We start from the raw sequence: 18,582 nt of genomic DNA, 5'->3' as shown, positions 1-18,582 counted from the left end.
CCCTGGGCCGGATGGGATTTATCCTCGTATTCTCTGGGAGGCTAGGGAGGAGATTGCAGAGTCTTTGGCTTTGATCTTTATGTCGTCATTGTCGACAGGAATAATACCTGAAGACTGGAGGATAGCAAATGTTGTCCCCTTGTTCAAGAAGGGGAGTAGAGACAACCCTGGTAATTATAGACCAGTGAGACTTACTTTTGTTGTGGGCAAAGTTTTGGAAAGGATTATAAGAAATAGGATTTATAAGCATCTGGAAAGGAATAATTTGATTCGGGATCGTCAACACGGTTTTGTGAAGGGTAGATCGTGCCTCACAAACCTTATTGAGTCCTTTGAGAAGGTGACAAAAGAGGGGGATGAGGGTTAAGCAGTTGATGTGGTATATATGGATTTCAGTAAAGCGTTTGATAAGGTAAGCTGTTTCAGAAAATACGGACGCATGGAATTGAGGGTGAATTAGCGATTTGGGTCAGAAATTGGCTAGCTGTAAGAAGACAGAGGGTAGTGGTTGATGGGAAATGTTCATCCTGGAGTTCAGTTACTAGTGGTGTACCACAAGGATCTGTTATGGGGCCACTGCTGTTTGTCATGTTTATAAATGACCTGGATGAGGGCGTAGAAGGATGGGTAAGTAAATTTGCGGATGACACTAAAGTCGGTGGAGTTGTGGACAGTGCGGAAGTATGTTGCAGGTTACAGACGGACATAGATAAGCTGCAGAGCTGGGCTGAGAGGTAGCAAATGGAGTTCAATGCCGAAAAGTGTGAGATGGTTCACTTTGGACGGTGTAACAGGATTACAGTGTACTGGGCTACTGGTAAGATACTTGGTAGTGTGGATGAACAGAGAGATCTCGGTGTCCATGTGCATCGATCCCTGAAGGTTGGCACCCAGGTTGATAGGGTTGTTAAGAAGGTGTCTGGTGTGTTAGCTTTTATTGGTACAGAGAGGGATTGAGTTTCGGAGCCATGTTGCAGCTGTACAAAACTCTGGTGTGGACGCACTTGGAGTATTGCATACAGTTCTGGTCGCGGCATTACAGGAAGGATGTGGAAGCATTGGAAAGGGTGCAGAGGAGATTTAACAGGATGTTGCCTGGTATGGTGGGAACGTCTTGTGAGGCTGTTTTCGTTAAAGAGAAGAAGGTTAAGAGGTGACTTAATAGAGGCATAGAAGATGATCACAGGGATAGATCAGGTGGACAGTGAGAGCCTTTTTCCTCGGATATTGATGGCGAGCACGAGAGGACATAGCTTGAAATTGAGGGGTGATAGATATAGGACAGTTGTCAGAGGTATGTTCTTTACTCAGAGAGGAGTAAAAGCATGGAATGCCCTGCCTGCAACATTAGTGGACTCGCCAACATTAAGGGCATTTAAATGGTCATTGGATAAACATATGGATGAAATTGGAATAATGTAAGTTAGACGGGCTTTAGATTGGTTTCACAAGTTGGCGCAACATCGAGGGCCGAAGGGCCTGTACTGCGCTGTAATACTCTATGTTCTATGTTCTATGTTGTTGTCGTATTAGTCACATAGATTGGGAGTGGACAGAATTTGCTGCATTTCCTTTCCTGCATTTTGTGAAGAGTGCAGCATGGTGGCACAGTGGTTAGCACTGCTGCCTCTCAGCGGCAGGGACTTGGGTTCGTTTCTCAGATTGAGTCACTGTCTGTGCGGAGTTTTCATATTCTTCCAGTGTCTGCGTGGATATTATCCGGTTGCACTGGTTTCATTCCACAGTCCACGTATGTGCGAATTAGTTTGGATGGCCATGCTAAATTGCCCCTGTATTTCAGGGGGACTAGCTCGAGTAACCGCGTGAGATTATTAGAACATAGAACATAGAACAGTACAGCACAGAACAGAACAGGCCCTTCGGCCCACGATGTTGTGCCGAGCTTTATCTGAAACCAAGATCAAGCTATCCCACTCCCTATCATCCTGGTGTGCTCCATGTGCCAATCCAATAACCGCTCAAATGTTCCTAAAGTGTCTGACTCCATTATCACTGCAGGCAGTCCATTCCACACCCCACCACTCTCTGCGTAAAGAACCTACCTCTGATATGCTTCCTGTATCTCCCACCACGAACCCTACAGTTACGCCCCTTTGTAATAGCTCCATCCACCCGAGGAAATATTCCTTGAACCTTCACTCTATCTATCCCCTTCATCATTTTATAAACCTCTATTAAGTCTCCCCTTAGCCTCCTCCGCTCCAGAGAGAACAGCCCGAGCTCCCTCAACCTTTCCTCATAAGACCTACCCTCCAAACCAGGCAGCATCCTGGTAAATCTCCTCTGCACTCTTTCCAGCGCTTCCACATCCTTCTTATCCGCAGGGCTCTGTACTGGGACCTCTGCTATTTGTGATATATATAAATGATTTGGAAGAAGGTGTAACTGGTGTAATCAGCAAGTTTGCGGATGACACGAAGATGGCTGGAATTGCGGATAGCGAAGAGCATTGTCGGGCAATACAGCAGGATATAGATAGGCTGGAAAATTGGGCGGAGAGGTGGCAGATGGAATTTAATCCGGATAAATGCGAAGTGATGCATTTTGGAAGAAATAATGTAGGGAGGAGTTATACAATAAATGGCAGAGTCATCAGGAGTATAGAAACACAGAGGGATCTAGGTGTGCAAGCCCACAAATCCATGAAGGTGGCAACACAGGTGGAGAAGGTGGTGAAGAAGGCATATGGTATGCTTGCCTTTATAGGACGGGGTATAGAGTATAAAAGCTGGCGTCTGATGATGCAGCTGTATAGAACGCTGGCTAGGCCACATTTGGAGTACTGCGTCCAGTTCTGGTCGCCGCACTACCAGAAGGACGTGGAGGCATTGGAGAGAGTGCAGAGAAGGTTTACCAGGATGTTGCCTGGTATGGAGGGTCTTAGCTATGAGGAGAGATTGGGTAGACTGGGGTTGTTCTCCTTGGAAAGACGGAGAATGAGGGGAGATCTAATAGAGGTATACAAGATTATGAAGGGTATAGATAGGGTGAACAGTGGGAAGCTTTTTCCCAGGTCGGAGGTGACGATCACGAGGGGTCACGGGCTCAAGCTGAGAGGGGCGAAGTATAATTCAGACATCAGAGGGACGTTTTTTACACAGAGGGTGGTGGGGGCCTGGAATGCGCTGCCAAGTAGGGTGGTGGAGGCAGGCACGCTGACATCGTTTAAGACGGACCTGGATAGTCACAGGAGCAGCCTGGGAATGGAGGGATACAAACGATTGGTCTAGTTGGACCAAGGAGCGGCACAGGCTTGGAGGGCCGAAGGGCCTGTTTCCTGTGCTGTACTGTTCTTTGTTCTTTGTTCTTTGTTCTTATAGTGAGGTGACCAGAACTGCACACAATATTCCAAATGTGGTCTCACCAAGGTCCTGTACAGTTGCAGCATAACCCCACGGCTCTTAAACTCCAACCCCCTGTTATTAAAAGCTGACACACTATAGGCCTTCTTCACAGCTCTATCCACTTGAGTGGCAACCTTTAGAGATCTGTGGATATGAACCCCAAGATCTCTCTGTTCCTCCACAGTCTTCAGAACCCTACCTTTGACCCTGTAATCCACATTTAAATTAGTCCTACCAAAATGAATCACCTCACATTTATCAGGGTTAAACTCCATCTGCCATTTTTCAGCCCAGCTTTGCATCCTATCTATGCCTCTTTGCAGCCTACAACAGCCCCCCACCTCATCCACTACTCCACCAATTTTGGTGTCATCAGCAAATTTACGATCCACCCTTCAACCCCCTCCTCTAAGTCATTAATAAAAATCACAAAGAGCAGAGGACCAAACACTGATCCCTGCAGCACACCGCTAGCAAACTGCCTCCAATCCGAACATTTTCCATCGACCATCACCCTCTGTCTTCGGTCAGACAGCCAGTTACCTATCCAATCGTTCAAATTTCCCTCTATCCCAAACCTCCTCACTTTCATCATAAGCCGACCATGGGGGACCTTATCGGCGCCTTACTAAAATCCATGTATATGACATCAACTGCCCTACCTTCATCAACACACTTAGTTACCTCCTCAAAGAATTCTATCGAATTTGTGAGGCACGACTTGCCCTTCACGAATCCGTGCTGACTATCCCGGATTAATCCGCATCTTTCTAAATGGTCATAAATCCCATCTCTAAGGACCTTTTCCATCAATTTACCAAGCACCGAAGTAAGACTAACCAGTCTATAATTACCAGGGTCATTTCTATTCCCTTTCTTAAACAGAGGAACAACATTCGCCATTCTCCAGTCCTCTGGCACAACCCCCGTGGACAGCGAGGACCCAAAGATCAAAGCCAAAGGCTCTGCAATCTCATCCCTTGCCTCCCAAAGAATCCTAGGATACATTTCATCAAGCCCAGGGGACTTATCGACCTTCAGTTTATTCAAAACTGCCAGGACATCCTCCCTCCGAACATCTATTTCCTCCAGCCTATTAGTCTGTAACACCTTCTCTTCCTCCAAAACATAGCCCCTCTCCTTGGTGAACACTGAAGAAAAGTATTCATTCATCACCTCGCCGATCTCTACTCAATCCATACACAAGTTCCCACTACTGCCCTTGACCGGCCCTAACCTCACCCTGGTCATTCTTTTATTCCTCCCATAAGAGTAAAAATCCTTGGGGTTTTCCTTGATCCGACCCGCCAAGGACTTCTCGTGTCCCCTCCTAGCTCTCCTAAGCCCCTTTTTCAGCTCATTCCTTGTTAACTTGTAACCCTCAATCGAGCCATCTGAACCTTGTTTCCTCATCCCTACGTAAGCTTCCCTCTTCCTTTTCACAAGACATTCCACCTCTTTCGTGAACCATGGTTCCCTCACTCGACCATTTCCTTCCTGCCTGACAGGGACACACCTATCAAGTATTTCTTCCTTGAAAAATTTCCACTTTTCATTAGTTCCTTTCTCTGACAGTTGCTGTTCCCAACTTATGCCCCCTAATTCTTGCCTAATCGCTTCATAATTACCTCTCCCCCAATTGTAAACCTTGCCCTGCCGTAGGGCCCTATCCCTCTCCATTGCAATAACAAAACACACCGAATTGTGGTCACTATCTCCAAAGTGCTCTCCCACAACCACATCTAACACTTGGCCCGGTTCATTTCCCAGTACTAAATCCAATGTGGCCTCACCTCTTGTCGGCCTATCCACATATTGTGTCAGGAAACCCTCCTGCACACACTGCACAAAAACTGCCCCATCCAAACTATTTGACCTACAAAGGTTCCAATCAATATTTGGAAACTTAAAGTCCCCCATGACAACTACCCTGTGACCCCCACACATATCCATAATCTGCTTAGCAATTTCTTCCTCCACATCTCTATTACTATTTGGTGGCCTATAGTAAACTCCTAACAGCGTGACCGCTCCTTTCCTTTTTCTAACCTCAGCCCATATTACCTCAGTGTGCAGATCCTCCTCGAAGTGCCTTTCCGCAGCCGTTAAATTTCCTTGATTAACAATGCCACTCCTCCACCTCTTTTACCAGCTTCCCTATACTTAGTGAAACATCTATACCCTGGAACGTCCAACAACCATTCCTGCCCTTGTTCTACCCACGTCTCCGTAATGGCCACAACATCGTAGTCCCAAGTACCAATCCACGCCCCAAGTTCATCTACCTTGTTCCGGATGCTCCTTGCATTGAAACAGACACACTTCAACCCACCTTCCTGTCTACCAGTACCCACCCTTGACCCTGATACCTTCCCCAATACCTCACTACCCTCACTGACTTCTGGACTACAACTCCTTTTCCCACTCCCCTGACAAATTAGTTTAAACCCCCCTGAAGAGCCGTAACAAATTTCCCTCCGAGGATATTGGTGCCCCTCTGGTTCAGGTGCACCCCGTCCTGTTTGTACAGGTCCCACCTTCCCCAGAATGTGTTCCAATTATCCACGTATCTGAACCCCTCCCTCCTACACCATCCCTGCAACCACATGTTTAACTGCACTCTCTCCCTGTTCCTCAACTCGCTATCACGTGGCACCGGCAACGTACCAGAGATGACCACATGTTTTGTCTGGGCTCTCAGCTTCCAGCCCAGCTCACGAAATTCCTGCTTTAAATCCCCGTCCCTTCGCTTACCTATGTCATTGGTACTAATGTGTACCACGACTTGTGACTGTTTCCCCTCCCCCTTCAGAATCCGGAAAACACGGTCTGAGACGTCATGGACTTGGCATCCGGTAGGCAACATACCATCCGTGAGTCTCTTTTGCTGCCACAGAACCTCCTATCTATCCCTCTAACTACCGAGTCCCCAATAACTATTGCCCTCCCGCTCTGCTCCTTACCCTCCCGAGCCACAGAGACGGACACAGTGCTGGAGATCCTCTCACTGCGGCTCACCACTGGTATGTCATCCCCCTCAACCGTATCCAAAGCGGAATACTTGTTGCTAAGTGGAATGACCACAGGGGATCTCTGCACGGACTGCTTCCTCCCAGCCCCTCTCACCGTCACCCATCTATTTTCATTCCTCGGAGTAACTGTATTCCTAAAGCTTCTGTCTATGGCCACCTCTGCGTCCCTAATGATCCTAAGTTCATCCAACTCCAGCTCCAGTTCCCTAACACGGTTTTGGAGGAGCTGCAGATGGGTGCACTTCCCACAGGTGTAATCAGCAGGGACACTGTCGTCGTCCCTCACCTCAAACATAGTGCAAGAGGAGCATAGCACTGCTTGCACACCCATCCCCTCTAGATACCTTGCCAGTACCAGGTAGAAACAGCAAAAATGAATTAAACTCACCCCTGCTCGCCCTATCTGCCTACGCCCTGTGAGCCAAAGCCTTATAGCTCACACTCTGCTTCCCACGCACTCCACTGCCCGCTCCCGACGCTGCCCGCTGTATACTGCAGCCTACATTTTATACTTCACGCACTTAAAAAACCCTTCCCAGTCTCCTTAGCAGCCCACTTCCAGTTTTCACTTTAAACTTAAAATACTACTGCAAAAGTAAAGGCCAAAAAAACACACACACTAGCTGACTAATTAAATAAATAAACAATTCAATTAATCTCTCACCAGCACTGCTGCCTCCAATCACTCCCTCTCAGCTTGCTCCAGTGGAACAATGAGGGGGAAACTCCCAGGTAACTGACTTTTTAAGTTAAAATTAAAACCCTTCCCAGACTCCTTAGCAGCCCACTTCCAGTTTTCACTTTAAACTTAAAATACTACTGCAAAAGTAAAGGCCAAAAAAAAACACACGAGCTGACTAATTTAATAGACAAACAATTCAATTAATCTCTCCCCAGCACTGCTGCCTCCAATCACTCCCTCTCAGCTTGCTCCAGTGGAACAATTATTGGAATAGAGCCTGAGTGGTATTGTCGTTGGTTCAGATTCGATGAGCGGAATGGCCTCCTTCTGCACTGTAGGATTCTATGATTCTATGATCGTAGCTGAAGATGGGTTTCACATTATTGGGTAAATATTAGGGCTCTTCTTGATCGAACTCTGACGTGATATGAGCAGAAGAGTTCACTATTAAAGGTGGCTTTTTTGTTTTGAAGTGAAACCTTCGTTGTCACAAGTGTGCTTAGCCAGTTCTGGATGTAACGTGGAGTGAATAAAATAAGTGGATACCAGTAAATCTGTTGCGTGGGCCGCCAGAAACGCAATGAAATGGCTAATGCTGTTAGAACGTCTGACTGGAGATGGTTAGGAATGTTGGAGCTGTGGCATTTGCATTGACCTGCTCAGTTTACCAGGCGCTGAACATCGGAATTTTCCTGCAGGCTTCTTGTCTCTGTTGTGGTTAAATGGCATCTCCGCATCGTGGTTAAATGGTCAGGGAGTTGTCAGGGAGAAAATCGGACCACTCAGGGGCAGGGGAAGGGGATTATGCTTCGAACCCAAGGAAATAGGGGCGATCCTAAATGAATACTTTGCATCGGTATTCACGAAGGAGAGGGACGTGTTAACCGGGAGTGTCTCAGAGGGAGGTGTTGACCCGTTAGAGAAAATCTCCATTACATGGGAGGAAATGTTCAGTTTTTTGGGAAAAATTAAAACTGACAAAGCCCCAGGGCCTGATGGCATCTATCCGAGACTGCTCAGGGAGACAAGAGATGAAATTCCTGGGCCTCTGACGGAAATCTTTGTTGCTTCTTTGGACACGGGTGAGGTCCCTGAGGATTGGAGGTTAGCGAATGTGGTCCCGTTGTTTAAGAAGGGTAGCAGAGATAATCCGGGCAATTATAGACCAGTGAGCTTGACGTCCGTTGTAGGGAAGTTGTTGGAGAGAATTCTTAGAGACAGGATGTATGTGCATTTAGAAGAGAACAATCTCATGAGTCACAGACAGCATGGTTTTGTTAGAGGGAGGTCCTGCCTTACAAATTTGGTGGAGCATTTTGAGGAAGTGACAAAAACAGTTGACGAAGGAAGGGCCGTGGATGTCGTCTCGATGGATTTCAGTGAGGCATTTGACAAAGTCCCATATGGCAGGTTGGTTAATCATAGAAATCATCATAGAAATCATAGAAACCCTACAGTGCAGAAGGAGGCCATTCGGCCCATCGAGTCTGCACCGACCACAATCCCACCCAGGCCCTACCCCCACATATTTACCCACTAATCCCTCTAACCTACGCATCTCAGGACTCAAAGGGGCAAATTTTAACCTGGCCAATCAACCTAACCCGCACATCTTTGGACTGTGGGAGGAAACCGGAGCACCCGGAGGAAACCCACGCAGGCACGAGGAGAATGTGCAAACTCCACACAGACCAGTGACCCGAGCCGGGAATCGAACCCGGGACCCTGGAGCTGTGAAGCAGCAGGGCTAACCACTGTGCTACCGTGCCGCCCTAAGAAGGTTAAGGCTCATGGGATACAGGGAGAAGTGGCTAGATGGGTGGAGAACTGGCTTGGCCATAGGAGACAGAGGGTAGCGGTCGAAGGGTCTTTATCTACCTGGAGGTCTGTGACCAGTGGTGTTCCGCAGGGCTCTCTACTGGGACCTCTGTTATTTGTGATATATATATATATAAATGATTTGGAAGAAGGTGTAACTGGTGTTGTCAGCAAGTTTGCAGATGACACGAAGATGGCTGGGCTTGCGGATAGAGATGAGTATTGTTGGGCAATACAGCAGGATACAGATTGGCTGGAAAATTGGGTGGAGAGGTGGCAGATGACATTTAATCCGGATAAATGCGAAGTGATGCGTTTTGGAAGAAATAATGTAGGGAGGAGTTATACAATAAATGGCAGAGTCATCAAGAGGAAAAGAAACACAGAGGGACCTCGGTGTGCAAGTCCACAAATCCTTGAAGGTGGCAGCACAGGTGGAGAAGGTGGTGAAGAAGACATATGGTATGCGTGCCTTTATAGGACAGTGTATAGAGTATAAAAGCTGGAGTCTGATGATGCAGCTGTATAGAACGCTGGTTAGACCACATTTGGAGTACTGCGTCCAGTTCTGGTCGCCGCACTACCAGAAGGACGTGGTGGAGTTAGAGAGAGTGCAGAGAAGGTTTACCAGGATGTTGCCTGGTATGGAGGGTCTTAGCTATGAGGAGAGACTGGGTAAACTGGGATTGTTCTCCCTGGGAAGACAGAGAATGAGGGGAGATCTAATAGAGGTGTACAAGATTATGAATGGGATAGATAGGGTGAACGGTGGGAAGCTTTTTCCCAGATCAAAAGTGATGATCCGGAGGGGTCACGAGCTCAAGGTGAGAGGGGCGAAGTATAACTCAGATATTAGAGGGATGTTATTTACACAGAGGGTGGTGGGGGCCTGGTATGCACTGCCAAGTAGGGTGGTGGAGGCAGACACGCTGACATGTTTAAGACTTACCTGGATAGTCCATGAGCAGCCTGGAAATGGAGGGTTACGGACGATTGGTCCAGTTGGTCCAAGGAGCGGCACAGGCTTGGAGGGCAGAAGGGCCTGTTTCGTGTGCTGTACTGTTCTTTGTTCTTTGTTCTTTGTCCAGTGTTATTCGTGCCTTAACTCAGCACGGCTGGAAAATATTTTTGCTTCATTTTTTGTGTGGTTACTGTCAATTCTTGTGGAGTTTCTGTCAATCATATATGTGTTCCAATCTTCAGAACAGAAAGGTTTACATCGTGGCATCGGCTGTTTACTTACATTTCTGGGTCTCTGCGAGCAAGGTATTTAGAAGTCAGAGCATGTCGCCTCGGGCAAAAGTTCATTATTTCAAAAGTTCATAAGATATAGGCCATCCAGCCCACCGAGTCCGCTCTGCCATTGGATCATCGGTAATGTGCTCCTCATCCCTATTTTCCTGCCTTGTCTCCTTAACCCTTCAACCCATTAACAATTAAAAATCTGTCTAACTCCTCCTTAAATTTACTCAGTGTCCCAGCATCCATCGCACTTTGGGTTAACGAATTCCAAAGATTCACATACCTCTGGGAGAGGTCGGTTCTATTCAACTCTGTTTTAAGTGTGCTACCCCTTATCCGAAGTGTATGACATCTGGTTCTAGAATTCCTCACAAGAGGAAGAATCCACTACATGTCTACTAGATTCTTTGGTTTTGTTGTACATTTCAATTTGATCTCGCTCATACATCTGAATTCCAGAGATTATAGGCCTAAACTGTTCAATCTCTCTTCGTACGAGAAATTCCTCATCTCTGGAATCAATCTAGTGAACCTCCTCTCAACTGCCTCCAGTGCCACTGCATCTTTCCTCAAATAAGGTGTCCAAAACTGTGCACAATACTCCAGGTGCGGCCTCACCAATGGCTTATATATTTGCAACAATACTCCCTTACCTTTATATTCTATTCTTTTAGATATACATGCTCATATTCATTTTGCTGTCTTTATTATCTGCTGTGCCTGCATGCTGGTTTTCTGTGCCTCATGACCGATGGCATGCAGATCCGGCTGCCCCGGAGCACCCCGAAGTCTCTCCCCATTTAGACAGTAATTCACCTTCCTTTTTTCCGACCAAAATGCATGACCACACACTTATCCACGTGTAACGCCATCTGCCACATTTTGGCCCACTCTCCTAACCTATTTATATCCATTTATGAGGTTGTGACTGAGGGATTCATCTATCCTTCAGGTGCAGCACCATCTGCATTCTTCCCCGGCCATAAACTAACATCACTTACCACCAGCTGAGGCCAAGAATTCAAGAAAAAGATTGAACATCACCATATGAAAGGCAATTATGTGCAGCTATTGCATTCTTCTCCGATCAGTGACATCACACGAACAGTTGAGTGATCCCATTAAACTATTATATATCTCAAAATATTTATATTGCTGTTTCTAATTTCGTTGTGCAGCTTTGTTCACATCAATATCCAAGGTACAATTGAAATATAATTTACAATAATTCAAGGTGCGGGTTAAAATTGAACAAAACAGGTTTTGAAATGAGTTGCGTTTATTATTGATGTTACTTGCAAGTTTAGTGTAGATTCACAAGTTTTACCTCTTAGATCATTGAACAGAGCACAATTTTGGAGCAAATGCCTAAGGTTTACAGCTGAGGCCAAGGGTTGACGGATGTAAGAACAAAGAACAAAGAACATAGAAACTTACAGCAGAGGAACAGGCCTTTCGCCCCTCCAAGCTTGCAACGACCATGCTAGAACCCCCTTCCCTTCCGGGACAGCATCCCTCTTTTCCCATCCTATTTATGTACTTCTCAAGACGCCTGTTAAAAGTCACTACCGTATCCGCTTCCAGTATCTCCCCCGGCAACGAGTGCCATGCACCCACTACTTTGAGTTTAAAAGATCTGCCTCGTACATCTCCTTTAAACTTTGCCCCTCGCACCTTAAACCGATGCACTCTGATAATTGACTCTTCCACCCTGGGAAAAAGCTTCTGACTATCGACTCTGTCCATGCCTCTCATGATCTTGTAGACTTCTATCAGTTCTCCCCTCAACCTCCGTCGCTCCAGTGAGAACAAACCACGTTTCTCCAACCACTCCTCATAGCTAATGCCCTCCATACCAGGCAACATCCTGGTAGATCTTTTCTGTACACTCTTCAAAGCCTCCACCATTTTGAAAAATCACATAACTAGGAGGTCATGTATTTCACTGAAGAGTTGAAACAGGTGTGTGGATAAGTATCCAATCATGCGTTCGATCAGGTCCCCCCATGCAATGCTTCGAGAAAAAGTGAGAGGGCATGGGTTCCAAGACGCTGCTGCCCTGTGGATCCAGAACTGGCTTGCCCAAAGGAGGCAGAGAGTGGGTATAGATGGGTCTTTTTCTAAATGGAGGTCGGTCACCAGTGGTGTGCACCAGGGATCTGTTCTGGGACCCTTGCTGTTTGTCATTTTCATAATTGACCTGGATGAGGAGGTGGAGGGATGGGTTGGTAAGTTTGCCGACGACACGAAGGTTGGTGGGGTTGTGGATAGTCTGGAGGGATGTCAGAAGTACAGAGGGACATATATAGGATGGAAGACTGGGCGGTGAAGTGGCAGATGCACTTCCACCCAGATAAATGCGAGGTGGTCGATTTTGGCAGGTCAAATGGGATGAAGGAGTACAATATAAAGGGAAAGACTCTTAGAAATGTACTGAAGAGAGGGGGCAGTTTTTCAAAGAATGTCTGTCTAGAGTTCTACAGGACAACGTTCCGAGCAGACAGGGAGGTGTTGGTCGGTTAAAGGAACCGTGGTGCACGGAAGCTGTGCGGGGCGGAGTCGAGAAGAAAAGGAAAGCGTACAAAAGGTTCAGAGAGCTTGGCGAAGATAGGGATTTAGAAGAGTATATGGCTTGTAGGAAGGGACTAAAGAAGGAAATTAGGAGAGCCAGAAGGGGTCACGAGAAGGCCCTGGCAGGTGGGATTAAGGACAACCCTAAGCCGTCCCATAAATATGTGAAGAGTAAAAGGATGAGACGTGACGGAATAGGGCCTATAAAAGGTGAAAGCGGGAAAGTATGTACGGAACCAGTACAAACGGCAGAGGTGCTGAATGAGTATTTTGCCTCGGTTTTCACAGAGGAGAAGGACCTGGGTGGATGTACTGCGGGCGTGGGGTGGACTGAAAGGATTGAGTATGTGGACTTTAAGAAAGAGGTTGTGCTGGAATCTTTGAATGGCATCAAGAAAGATAAGTCGCCGGGTCCGGATGGGATGTACCCCAGGTTTCTGTGGGAGGCGAGGGAGGAGATTGCAGAGCCTCTGGCGTTGATCTTTGGGTCGTCGATGATAACGGATGTGCCGGAGGATTGCAGGATTGCAAATGTGGTTCCTATTTTCAAGAAGGGGAATAGGGATAGCCCAGGTGAGTTTAACCTCAGTGGTTGGTAGACTGATGGAGACGATCCTGAGGGACAGGATATATCTGCATTTAGAGAGGTTTACTATGCTCAAGAATACTCAGCATAACTTTGTCAAGGGCAGATCGTGCCTTACGAGCCTGGTGGAGTTCTTCGAAATTGTGACTAAACACATTGACAAAGGGAAGGCGGTAGATGTGGTTTATATGGATTTGAGCAAGGCGTTCGATAAGGTCCCCCATGCAAGGCTTCTCGAAAAAGTGAGAGGGCATGGGATCCAAGAGGCTGCTGCCCTGTGGATCCAGAACTGGCTTGCCCAAAGGAGGCAGAGAGTGGGTATAGATGGGTCGTTTTCTCAATGGAGGTCGGTCACCAGAGGTGTGCCCCAGGGATCTGTTCTGGGACCCTTGCTGTTTGTCATTTTCATAAATGACCTGGATGCGGAAGTGGAGGGATGGGTTCGTACGTTTGCCGACGACACGAAGTTTGTTGGGGTTGTGGATAGTCTGGAGGGATGTCAGAAGTTACAGAGGGACATAGACAGGATGCAAGACTGGGCGGAGAATTGGCAGATGGACTTCAACCCAGATAAATGCGTCGTGGTCCATTTTGGTCGGACAAATGGGATGAAGGAGTACAATATAAAGGGAAAGACTCTTAGTACGGTAGAGGATCAGAAGGACCTTGGGGTCCGGGTCCATAGGAATCTAAAATCGGCCCTGCAGGTGGAGGAGGTGGTTAAGAAGGCGTATGGTGTGCTGGCCTTTATCAATCGAGGGATTGAGTTTAGGAGTCTGGGGATAATGATGCAGCTATATAAGACCCTCGTCAGACCCCACTTGGAGTACTGTGCTCAGTTCTGATCGCCTCACTATAGGAAGGATGTGGAAAAGATTGAAAGGGTGCAGAGGAGATTTACAAGGATGTTGCCTGAATTGAAGTGCATGCCTTATGAGGATAGGCTGAGGGAGCTCGGTCTTTTCTCCTTGGAGAGACGAAGGATGAGAGGAGACCTAATAGAGGTGTATATGATGTTGAGAGGCATAGATCGGGTGGACTCTCAGAGGCTTTTTCCCAGGGCGGAAATGTCTGCTACGAGAGGACACAGGTTTAACGTGCTGGGGGGTAGGTACAGGGGAGATTTTAGGGGTACGTTTTTCACACAGAGGGTGGTGGCGAGTGGAATCGGCTGCCGTCAGTTGTGGTGGAGGCGAACTCAGTCGGGTCTTTTAAGAGACTCCTGGATGAGCACATGGAGCTTAATAGGATGGAGGATTATAGGTAGGTCTGGAAGGTCGGGATGTGTCCGGCACAACTTGTGGGCCGAAGGGCCTGTTTGTGCTGTAGTTTTTCTATGTTTCTATAACTCCATGTTTCTGCTGGGCAAACATATTAAGAGTTTTAACAACACCAGGTTAAAGTCTAACGGGTTTATTTGGCAGCAAATGCCATTAGCGTTCGGAGCACTGCTCCTTCGTCAGATGGAGTGGAAATGTGCTCTCAAACAGGGCACAGAGACACAAAAATCAAGTGCCAGAATACTGTTACAGATTACAATTCAGTCACTGTTACAATTCAGTATTCTGTCACTTGATTTTTGTCTCTGTGCCCTGTTTCAGAGCACATTTCCACTCCATCTGACGAAGGAGCAGCGCTCCGAAAGCTAATGGTATTTGCTACCAAATAAACCTGTAGGACTTTACCTGGTGTTGTTAAAACTCTTACTGTGTTCACCCCAGTCCAACGCCGGCATCTACACATCAAACATATTAAGTCAGAACCTGGCTCATCCGCTGCCTGCTCTTTCATCATTCCCTGCATTGCTGCAATGAAGCACAACTCCAGCTTGAGGAAGATTATCCAATGTTTCAAATCGGCACTTTAAATCTTTGTGAAGTTAATGCTGAGGCCAACAAATTAAGACCATAATCTGAACACCCAACGTGCTTACATGCATTGGCTTATTTAATTGTTGTCTCATATTTTTATCTCCAGTGTGCAACTCACCTCCTGAAGGCGTGTGTGTGTTCCACCTTAAGCATTAATTTTGACCTAGAAGAATAAAAGTTCCCTTATTAAATGTCTCTGCTTTTCACCCAATCATAACTTTCCCTTTTGTACTGCCAACCTGGGGTGTAGTTGCCTTTGGATTATTTGACGAGATATGTATCTCAGTATGTAATAAAAATAAGAATCGAATCGGAAATACAACATTCACATTCAGGAACAGGCTATGCCATTGAATACGTTTCTATTTTAAATGAACTTGGGCCCGAATCGACCTTACAATCTTGTCAAATATAAATTACAACATTATCTAAATCATCATTGGAGATGCAGAATTACCCAGCCACTTCTGTTCTTCGGGAAGAACATTCCAATGAACACTTGGAATAACAAAATTACCTTCATTCTCCTCCTTATGTTGTAACTGATCCTCCTGTCTCTGTACAAACCCCTGAACATGCGCCTGTCAAACTCGCATTTGTTTTCATGGGAGCAACATCTTTCCACATTCCGTCTCTGTAATAGTTGGCATGACACATCGTTTCTTTTTCTCATCTATATTTCTATTTGCTCTTCCGAAAATTGCATCATTGGAAACATAGAGACATAGCAGCAGTGGGCCATTCGGACGTAGGAACCTGCCGCTCAAATTAATAAGAACATTTCTGATCCCCGATCTTAAAACCATATTGCCGTGAATTTACCATACCATTTGAGGCCTTTATGGACGACATATCAATCTATTGACTTTTAAATATATTCAATGATCTGATCTCTGCAGCCTTCAAAGGGGGAAGATTTCCGGAGGTTCACCACCCTCTGAAAGAAGACGATTTCCCTCTTCTCAGTCAGAAATATCTTTCCCCATATCCTCACTCTTTGAGCACCTTATTCTCGTCCTGTCAGCGAGAGGAGGTATAACCCCTGCATCCAGTTTGACAAGCACTGTCACAAGGTTCTGCGTTTCAATTAGATCCACTATTTTCTTCTAAATCCCAGTGACTAAAGGCCCAGTAGATCAAATATCTTCTCATACGAAAATCCTGACACCTCAGGAATCAGTCCAGTGAACTTTGGCTGCACTTCAATTTTTTCATTATTTTATCAGGTCAGAAGACCAGAACTGCACACCATTCAGCTGACGTGATTTGATTTGATCTGAGTTGTCACGTTTATCAGACTACAGTGAAAAGTATTGTTTCTTGCGTGCTATACATACAAAGCATACGTTCATGCAGAAGGAAACGAGAGAGTGCAGAATGAAGTGTTACAGTCACTAGGATGTAGAGAAAAATCAACTTAATGCAAGTTACGTCCATTCGAAAGTTTGACAGCAGCAGGGAAGAAGCTGTTCTTGAGTCGGTTGGTACGTCAGGTCAGTCTTTTGTATCTGTTTCCCGACGGAAGAAGGTGGAAGAGAGAATATCCGAGGTGCGTGGGGTCGTTAATTATGCTGGATGTTTTGCCGAGGCTGCTGGAAGTGTTGACAAAGTCAATGGATTGGAGGCGGGTTTTCGTGGAGCATTGGGATACATTTGCGATCTTTTGATGTTTCTTGCGCTCTTGGGCAGAGCAGGAGCCATACCATGCTGTGATACAACCAGAAAGAATGCTTTCTATGTTGCTTCTGTAAACGTTGGTGAGAGTCGGAGCTGACATCCCACATTTCCTTAGTCTTCTGAGAGAGTAGATGCGTTGGTGGGCTTTCTTAACTATAGTGTCGGCATGTGGGAACCAGGATACATTGTTGGCGATCGACAAACCAAAAAACCTGAAGTTCCCAATCCTGACGTGGTCCCACTAGCAGTCTGCAGAGCCCCACTGAGTCACAATTTTTTCCAGTTCTCCAGTCCTCTTGCAATGAAGGCCAACTTACCATTTTAATTCCTAACTGCTGCCTGCGCGCATGCTTTTAGTGATTGGTGCACGGGGCCTCCAAGGTCCAGATATATGTCAACATTTGCCCATCTACGGTTATTTGAATAATAATCTGCCATGAACAAATTCGCATTTTTTGATCTTATACTGCATTTGTCATGTCTTTGCCCAATCACTCAACTTGCATAAATGACAGTGAAGCTTTTCAATATCCTCCTAATCACTAACATTCTGGCCAACTTTCGTCAGAAGACTGGAAAATATTGCATGTTGTTCACAAACCGGAATCTGCGGAACTTGACGAATCCATAAAGTGTCTCCAGGGGGTCCGCAAACATAATGCCCGCCACATAACAGGTGTGCGCAGGTTCGAACGTGCAAAATTTAAATTGAATTGCAGAAGTCAGTTGGACCAATCAGATCAAGACTTCTGGAGCACTGGATGCTGATTGAAGAACTGTTCTGCCTATTTGCATCCAATGCTTCGAGGGACCTTGCTCTGATTGGTCCATTTGATGGATTGCATTTCGGACTTGCTGGGCAGAATAACACCAGGCTAACAGCCAGTCCCAGGTGAGGCAGAGGTGATCAGGAGACGAACATTCCAGATATTGGGCGCAGCAACGAGGAAATAGCATACGTGAATTATAGGCGGCTGTGCGACCTCTGGAAATGGATTTGTGGAGTTTGGCCTAGGGAACGTAATGGCGTGGTTCGTGTCTCAGGAAAAGAGGGGGAGGTTTTGTGCTGAGGGAAGTGGTGTGGTGTGGTGTCTCTGCCCTCCACAAATACTGTTTGTCATATGGAGAGGTTCTGCCATGGGGAAAGTATGTTTTGTTTGGGTTTCCCGTCTCCAGAAAGAAGTGTGCTTCATTTCTGACCACCGGAAATGCTTGCGTGAAATTCTGGCCTCGGGAAATTTATGTGGGTTTCCTCGTCTCGGTAAAGGAGTGGACGTTTGTGTGTGTTCAGACCTAGTGAAGGGAGGGGGGCTGTACTCCAGAGAGTAATAGAGTGCGAGCAGATTTCTGGACTTGGGATGAGTGTGCTTTCGTGCGTGGATGTAAATGTGTTTGTGTGTGTGAGGATTTTTAAAAAATCATTTACAAGATTGACATTCATTTATATCCCGAAGTGATCTCCATTTAAGAGTCAACCAGTGCTGTAGGGTGTGGATTCACATGTCGGCGAGGACATTGGTGAAACAGATTTATTTTCTTAAATGCGAACAATGTTTCATTGGTTTGCATTAGACTTTTAATTTCAGATTTTTATTGAATTCAAGTTTCAACATTTGCTGGAGTTCGATCAGAACCGGGGTCCCAAGATCTTGTCCTGGGACTCTGGATTACTACTCCAGTGGTGGTATCACTACATTACCACCTCTGCGAGCACATATGAGTGCTTTGATGTGTATGA

The sequence above is a fragment of the Mustelus asterias genome, chromosome 23 (assembly GCF_964213995.1).
Source record: "Mustelus asterias chromosome 23, sMusAst1.hap1.1, whole genome shotgun sequence".
NCBI lineage: Eukaryota > Metazoa > Chordata > Chondrichthyes > Carcharhiniformes > Triakidae > Mustelus > Mustelus asterias.
The sequence above is the reverse complement of the archived record's forward strand: the minus strand, read 5'-3'. Positions refer to the sequence as shown.